The sequence below is a fragment of the Eptesicus fuscus genome, chromosome 7 (genome assembly GCF_027574615.1).
Source record: "Eptesicus fuscus isolate TK198812 chromosome 7, DD_ASM_mEF_20220401, whole genome shotgun sequence".
Classification (NCBI taxonomy): Eukaryota; Metazoa; Chordata; class Mammalia; order Chiroptera; family Vespertilionidae; genus Eptesicus; species Eptesicus fuscus.
Genome location: NC_072479.1, coordinates 86,750,945 through 86,757,275, shown reverse-complemented (window position 1 = coordinate 86,757,275; position 6,331 = coordinate 86,750,945). Strand labels below are relative to the sequence as shown.

General features: G+C 49.9%; 1 long non-coding RNA gene across 1 annotated transcript; it reads right to left on the bottom strand.

Moving 5' to 3' along the window:
* Positions 1-2,247: 2,247 nt before the first annotated feature.
* Positions 2,248-6,261, bottom strand: LOC114232680 (uncharacterized). Its single transcript, XR_008556533.1, has 3 exons — positions 6,153-6,261; positions 3,690-3,800; positions 2,248-2,428 (listed from the first exon to the last, which is right to left on the bottom strand). It is a non-coding gene; the product is annotated as an uncharacterized LOC114232680 (long non-coding RNA).
* Between the last annotated feature and the right edge of the window lie 70 nt (positions 6,262-6,331).

Below are 6,331 nucleotides of genomic sequence, written 5' to 3'. Positions count from 1 at the left end.
CAGCATGTCTTTTCCTTTCTCTTTCCTCTACTGCTGTTGCTGTGTTGCTTCAATATAAGCCTGTTAATATACTGGTAAGCCTGGTCTCCTTGCCTCTGGTGTCTTACTGCATCCCGCCTGACTCTGGGTCTGAGTGGCCTTTCTAAAGTGCAATTCTGGCTATGCCACTCTCCTCTTAGAACTTTCCCTTCCTTCCCATCACTGCCAGAGTCAAGTTCTGATGCCTTGTGGGTGGCACTTAACCCAGGGGTCAGACCTTGCCTCCCTCCCTGGCTACTCTCTGCCACCTCTCCTGTGCACCTGGTCACACAGACCACTAGTACTTCCCCAAATTCACCCTGCTCTTTCCTGCCTTCGTCTGTGCACATACTGTTCCCTCTGCCCAGCATGTTCTTTCCCCTTTGTGTGTTTATGTTTTATTAACTGCTAGAGGCCCAGTGCACAAAATTAGTGCACGTGGGACATGGGGTGTGTGTGTCCCTCAGCCCAGCCTGCACCTCTCCAATCTGGGACCCTTCGAGGGATCAGGCCTAAATGGGCAGTTGAACATCCCTCTCACAATCCTGGACTACTGGCTCCCAACTGCTTGCTTGCCTGCCTGCCTGATTGCCCCTAACTGCTTCTGCCTGCCAGCCTGATCACCCCCTAACCATTCCCCTGCCAGCCTGATCGACACCTAACTGCTCCCCTGCAGGCCTTGTTGCCGCCAACTGCCCTCCCCTGCAGGCCTGGTCTCCCCCAACTGCCCTCCCCTGCAGGCCTGGTCTCCCCCAACTGCCCTCCCCTGCCAGCCCGATCGCCCCCAACTGCCCTCCCTTGCAGGCCTGGTCACCCACAACTGCCCTCCCCTGCAGGCCATCTTGTGGCGACCATCTTGTGTCCACATGGGGGCAGCCATCTTTGACCACATGGGGGTGGCCATCTTTTGTGTTGTAGTGACAGTCAATTTGCATATTATGCTTTTATTAGATAGGATTCTACTTATCTATTCTATTTGTGTGCAATCTTCTACTTATCACTGAAGACCCAGTTCCAATGTTGCTTCTTCCAGGAAGTCTTCTGATCTCCGGCACCTTTTGTTTATGCCTCGATCACAGCACTTCCTACTAGACTGTAGTACATGTAGTACTTCTACCACCAGATTTGTTGTATCCTCAGCAAATTATATAGGGTCCAGCACATAGTAGGGGCTCCATAAATGATGAATGAGGTGGTGTGTGTGGCTCTCACACTGAGACTTCTTGGTAGAAGGGGAGAGGAGAGCTGCTCTGGTGACCTCTGGCCTGGGAGGTCAGTGCATAGAGGACAGAGGTGGCCAAGCAGATGCCCTGTGGCAGCCTCTGCTGTGGTGGGGCCACCTGTATGCCAAGCTGACATTTCTGTGTCTGTGGCAATACCATGTGGGAGGCAGCTCTACCTGTTTAGCCTGAGTCCTTCAGAGGCTCAGGTGATGGCTCAATAGGTAGAGAGGCATGAGAGAGACTTTGTTGTCCTGAATTTCAGTGTGTTCACATCATTCTCTGTCCCTTTGCCATCCCTCCTCATCCTCACCCTCCCTGGTCTCAGAGACCACAGCTTCCCATGCAGAGGAGCTGAAGCCAAGTGCATCCCGTTATTTCTGTGCTTGCCCTTGGAGCCCATGCACTGTGGCTGAGACGTAGGCACAGGGTCCTTATTCACCTCCAGTTCAAGCCACACCTCTATGGAGCAGGTAGGGGAGAGGGAGAGCTCACTGGGAACTGTCCCCCCTTTGATGGACACACATCAGCAGCATAGAATGGCAAATGGCAGCGTGGAGTCTTTCTTAGCGTCTGGTCAATCTCAGCCAGACTCCTGGCCTTTCTGGATCATCTGCCTCTGGGATGGAGTTTCTTCTGAAACCTACCATTCTACATTAGTTTCCTGGAGACTCCAGAATCAGAACCACTGATCACTGATTATGTCTTATAGGTGTAACCTTTCCTGTCCCTCATGTCTGATACCCCATATCCCAGTATATGGTTACTGCCATCTCCCTCTATGACAATTGAACACGTAGAGGCATCGTGAGTGGTGGTGGGGGTGGTGGTATATGTAGGAGCCTGGGGGCCTGGAGAAGACCTTGAACACACACACACACACACACACACACACACACACCCACGAGTGCACATGAGGAATCAGGCATGAGGCAAGATGCCAACTCTGACCATGCAGAGAAAAGACAGCAGGCAGCAGTCCAAATGGGTTTTTATTTTGTTGCTCAAGATCTCCTGGAATGCTGCTCCATAACCTCCCATGTAGAAGCTGGCAAAGCCTCAGGGTGCCTGGTCTTGGGCAGCGTTTCCAATTTACCTACTCCCATTTAATTCGAAGTAGCCAACACATCTCCTTTGGCCTGACTCCATTCTTCTGCACTGGAAGGATGTTTTCCTCTGAAGTCCTCTCTCTGCAATGAAAATTAATTAGCTTCCCAAAAGATGTAAGACGAAGAGCTATGCCCTTGGGAAAAGCCATGCTGTAGAGGCAGATATGGTAACCACAAGTTCAAGAACAAAGTGTGTCCTTCCTGTTACCAGACCAGAGACCTGAAAACTCACCCTTGTGCTTCCTGGGTGTTAGGCGCGCGCGCACACACACACACACACACAGACACACACACACTGGTAAGAGGGCTTTGCACATGTCAGGAGTCTCCATTACACCCTGCAACCTTCAGGCTGATGCACCCATCAGCAAGAATTCGGAAACTTCCATTGCCTCACCCACTAGCCCCCACCCTGGGGACTTTGTTGGGTAGGGAAAGAATAACACTTCTGTTCTCGGTCTTCTAGGAGCTATGGGAGACCTCATATACCCTTCAGAATGTAATATCCATGTTTGCTCCCCAAAGTGTGTCCCCTAGAAGATCCCCCAGACTTATACCTCAGGACTCCTCTGGACTATATATATATATATATATATATATATATATATATATATATATATTTTTTTTATTGATTTTTTACAGAGAGGAAGGAAGAAGGATAGAGAGCTAGAAACATCGATGAGAGAGAAACATCGACCAGCTGCCTCCTGCACACCCCTTACCGGGGATGTGCCCGCAACCAACGTACATGCCCTTGACCGGAATCGAACCTGCGACCTTTCAGTCCGCGGGCTGACGCTCTATCCACTGAGCCAAACCGGTTTCGGCTGGACTATATATTGACCTGGTGAATCCCTCAAGATCCTGGGATGTCTCCGAGGGGTGTCTAAGGATCAGTTTGTGTCTACTCTGTTTCTCTGTGCACTGCGGGTATGTTTTCCCCAGTTTCTTGAACTCCACTTCCTGGGAACCCTCTCCTCACCCAGCATCCTTTGGGCGAGTCCCTGAGAGGTGGGTGGAGGCATCTGACAGACAGAGAGGAGGAGCTAGCAGGATTATTTTCACAGCACTGGTGTCACTGCATCTCCTGAGGCACCACGCTGTCGCTCCCTTAAAATACCCACCTCCTACAGGAAAAGGACAGATGAGGATTTAAATTTAGCAACAGTGGGTAGCGGGAGAAGGGGTGATGGAGACTCTGGGATGTGGTGGAGCTGACTTTGAGAAAACAGGAGTAGAAATCCCACGATGCCTGGGTGAGGATTCCAATATACAAGGATAAGGGAATGCCAGCCCCAAATATCCAGTCTCAAAGAGCTGCCCAGATTTCCCAAGTTCTCACCTCAGGTCTGCAGCCCTCTCCTGTCTCCTCATCAGGTGTGGTCTTTCCCCCTTAAACACGTGCAGCTACGATTATACTGTGGTCTCCCCATGGGCTGCGGCGTGGCAGGCTCTGGGGAAAGAGGCTGCTAGTGGGCAAAAGCAACGTTTGAGAAGACCTCGAATTTTAATTAGGCCTCGGAAGGAAGAGCAGTCTTCCTTCATTCCATGGCGCTACAGGGAGGGCAAAGTCCCAAAGGCATGAAGCAGCGAAGAGAGGGTAATACATTTTCCAGATGACAACTGGTCAAAGCCCCAGGGTACCAGGTAGCTTTAGGCCTGCTCACGCTACCTAGTCTCCTGATAGTTTAGCAGTCCCCTCACACAGCCCAGGGCCAGGGACCCTCTCCCCTAGCCCCTACTCTTTTTTTGTTTGTTTGTTTGTTTTTGTTTGAGAGAGAGAGGAAGGGAGAGGGACAGATAGAAACATCAATGAGAGAGACATTGATCGGCTGCCTCCTCCATGCCCCCTACTGGGGATCAAGCCCACAACCCAGTCATGTGCCCTGATCAGGAATCAACTGGTGAATTCTTCGTTTGTGGATCAACACTCAACCACTGAGCCACACTGGCCAGGCCCTCAGGGCCCTACTCTTGATGAGCCATCTTGTTGCTTTGAGGAAATCCTACAGCACAGAGGGCCCCCTTGCCAGGTGAGGTGATGGGGAGCAGGGCTGAGGAGGGCTTTGCTATCAGCCCTGCCTCCGTTCAAATCCCAGCAACTTAGTGTTTGTTCTTGGTCTTTTTCTCTAAGCGTTGGTTCATAACCTAAAAGGGGAATTACTTCCTCAAAGGGCCGGGTGAGGCTTAGAACTTTTTCTGAAATAACTCAGAATCAGCACATAACATGTCAGCTATTATTTTCATCAATTACTGGGAGATGCACAAAACCATCCCTAGCTACAGTACATGGGATCTTTAAAAACACGAAGTTCTAGAGATCCCTAAAGTTCCTTCCATTCGAAGCCCAGGCAGCACGGGGTTGTGGTTTTGAACACAGGCTTTGGAGTCAGAGACACCTGGATTTTTTTTTCTTTTCTCCTTGACAGTTTACAGAAGCGTATTGTGGCTAATGCCCATAGGAAAACGACTATTTTTATAGTTTCCAGTGTGTTTTAAACAGACACAAGGTTATTTTTTTTAATAGATAGGGACTTTAACAATGGGAGCCCCTAGGTTCTTAACAAACAAGAGCTCACAGGCCATTGGGTGCCAATTTCTGTGGGTGACCTTGATTTGGATGGGCAAAGCGGACCTGGTACTACAGTTAATACAAAACAGAGACTAGTTCAACAAACAGGTGGTCTTTTGGCCACACCTCAAAATGGGCAGAATCTTGGCTATGAGCACTTTTTAAGTAAGGCATTGGTATGTAGAAAAATAATATAAGGCCACTGTAAAATGCAGTTGGTGCTGCCATCCCACATGAACTTATTCCTCAAACCTTTGGAATGTTAAGACAGGGCAAAATAACCTTTGGACTGGGGCTAAAGCAACACTGTGTCCCAAATAACTGTTTGTAAAGATAATAAGAAAGCATATATGACTACTGAACTGAAAATGAGAAACACGTCTGGAATTAATGTCATGATGTTAGCTTATCTGCACCAGCAGAAATGCCTTCCTTCTACTAATGTCATTGTGCACCGGGGGAAATAGGGCCTCTGAAAGGAGAATTTTTGCGTAATCTTCAGGCCTGCCCTGCCATTCTGTTTCCCTGATGTATTGGAGCAGTTCCTCTACTTTCCCCGAAATAAGTTTACACAGCCATGCCTCCCGAATCCCTGGAGCCTCCACCTTTGCAATCTGCAGGACAGCCTGGCCCAGGGTGCCACCTGCTGTCTACCTATTCCCCTCCTGCACCCTGGGCTGGACTCGGACTTTTGTTCTTTTGGCACTAACCCATGCCTGCTCATCTACCAGCAGCCCTGAGCACCTCCTGCCCTTTTGCATGACACCAGGATTCCCTTGGTCTTGGAGCCAGGTGAGATTTCAGGGTTTCTCAGTGACCTTTAAGTTTGACACTGGAGCCACTACTGTTACATATGGTGGGGTATGAGGCTTAATCCGTGATTAAAAATCATTTCTTGCAATTTGTCTGTGCTTTCCTAGTTTGGAGCAGTGGGAGTCAGGTCACCATGGTGACCGTGACCAGTGGCGATGGAGGGAGAAGGGAAGAGGAATGACTCACTGGGCACCTTCCCCGTAGGTTACCAGCTTGAGGTCTCAGGATGCGTTGGACCCCATTTTAGTCTACGAAATTTGTCATCATCTAGTGCTATTTTCCCCACTACCCAGAGGTGGCAGAGGGCTTGAGGGCCAGCTTCTGTCTCCATGGAGACAGTACACGGTCAGCTAGGGGCGATTTAGAAGGGGACAGGCCTAGAGGGCTGGGGAAGGCCCCGGATTTGAACCTCGCAAATACCGCGTTATACGGTGCTCCGCCAAGGGAAGAACCAGAATGAACTGAGCCTCGGATCCAGCGCCCTCGGCTTTCACCAAAGCTAAGGAAGCCCCTCCTTGCTCCATTCTTCTTTGAGCTTCCCTGGAGTCCGTGATCCTTCATAAGAGCTCCCAAAGCGGTTCCTGACTTCCCCTTTAAGG